The sequence below is a fragment of the Arachis hypogaea genome, chromosome 15 (assembly GCF_003086295.3).
Source record: "Arachis hypogaea cultivar Tifrunner chromosome 15, arahy.Tifrunner.gnm2.J5K5, whole genome shotgun sequence".
Lineage (NCBI taxonomy): Eukaryota > Viridiplantae > Streptophyta > Magnoliopsida > Fabales > Fabaceae > Arachis > Arachis hypogaea.
The window spans coordinates 84,219,257-84,220,938 of record NC_092050.1 but is presented as its reverse complement, the minus strand read 5'-3'; the positions used below and the strand labels follow the sequence as shown (position 1 = coordinate 84,220,938).

Sequence of the window (1,682 nt, the reverse complement as noted above, 5' to 3'; positions counted from 1 at the left end):
ATTCCTCAATTGATCTAACCATACTCTTTCATTAACCAAGAGTATTTCACTTGTTTGTGTTTGAGCTGTGTTCTTGTATGACAGGTAGGAGAGGAGAGACATCAACTCCTCCGTATACCGAACCAGAGAGGACCCTTCATAGACTTAGAAGGGAAGCAAGAGGGAAGAGAGTAGTGGGAGAAGAGGAATCTGAAGGAGAATCTGAGGACAATTTTGAGGAAGCTTTAGATCTCAACATGGATAGAGAAGTTCACAACCATGAGAGAGCTGATGGAAACAATGCCATCCCTGAGAGGAGGGTTTTGAGTTCATACATAAACCCAACCTCAGGGAATTGTGGTAGTAGCATCCAGAAACCACCCATTCAGGCCAACAATTTTGAGCTCAAGCCACAGCTAATATCATTGGTGGAAAATCATTGTTCCTTTGGAGGAAGTGCTAATGAAGACCCAAACCAACATCTCACAAAATTCTTGAGAATTTGTGACACTGTGAAGTCCAATGGAGTCCAGGAAGATGCCTATAAACTGCTCTTGTTCCCATTTTCACTTAGGGACAAAGCAGCTAAGTGGCTGGAATCATTCCCAAGGGGGAGTCTAACAACATGGGATGAGGTGGAAAGCAAGTTTCTGGCACGTTTCTACCCTCCACAAAAGGTCAATAGGCTTCGATCTGAGGTCCAGACTTTTAGACAACAAGATGGTGAAACTCTCTACGAGGCATGGGAAAGATTCAAGGACTTGACAAGGAAATGCCCACCAAACATGTTCCATGATTGGGTGCAACTGCACATCTTCTATGATGGGCTCTCTTATGAATCAAGGAAGGCTATAGACCATTCATCAGGAGGTTCATTGAACAGGAAAAAGACTGTGGAAGAAGCCATTGAAGTGATTGAGACAGTGGCTGAGAATGAGTACTACTATGCATCAGAAAGGCACAACACTAAGGGAGTCATGGAACTGAACCAGGTTGATACAATTCTAGCCCAAAACAAGGTGTTTGCCAAGCAACTAGCAGAACTTACCAGGCAATTAGAAACAAAGCAAGTGGCTGCAATCCACACACAAGATCAAGAGGAAGTAGGCATTGAAGGAAGTGATTGGGAAGAGGCCAATTATGTGGGAAACCAACAAAGGCAATCATATGATCCACATTCCAATACTTACAACCCAGGCTGGAGAAACCACCCAAACTTTGGGTGGGGAAACCAACAAACCCAACCACAAAACCACAAACCTTACAACCACAACCAACATAACAATTCCACATACCAAAACTCCAACCAAAGATCATACCAAGCCACACAAAACACTTACCCCCAATCATCATACCATGACCAAAGTAATCAACCTACCCAACCCAATCCGAACCAACAATTTCAAGATCAATTAAACCGGATTGAAGGAATGATGGCAACCATGAGTCAAGACATAATTGAATTGAAAAGCTTCAGGGATGATGTGAGGACTACCTTAAGAAACCATGGTGAAAAACTCAAATGGATGGAATCTCTGGTAGGAGAGCTATCTCGACAGGCCCCAAAATCAACTGCAGTGTTCCCTAGTGACACAGAAAAGAATCCTAAAGGGGAACAAAAGAGAGTAAGATGGGAAGAATGCAAGGCCATCACCTTATTGAAGGAAGTCTCAGAAGAAGAAGGAATCAGGCCCTCAGAGCAT

At 43.3% G+C, this 1,682-nt stretch overlaps 1 non-coding gene across 1 annotated transcript; it reads right to left on the bottom strand.

The window, feature by feature from the left end:
* Positions 1-662: 662 nt before the first annotated feature.
* On the bottom strand, positions 663-766 carry LOC112753897 (small nucleolar RNA R71). Its single transcript, XR_003178259.1, has one exon. It is a non-coding gene; the product is annotated as a small nucleolar RNA R71 (small nucleolar RNA).
* Positions 767-1,682: the final 916 nt, after the last annotated feature.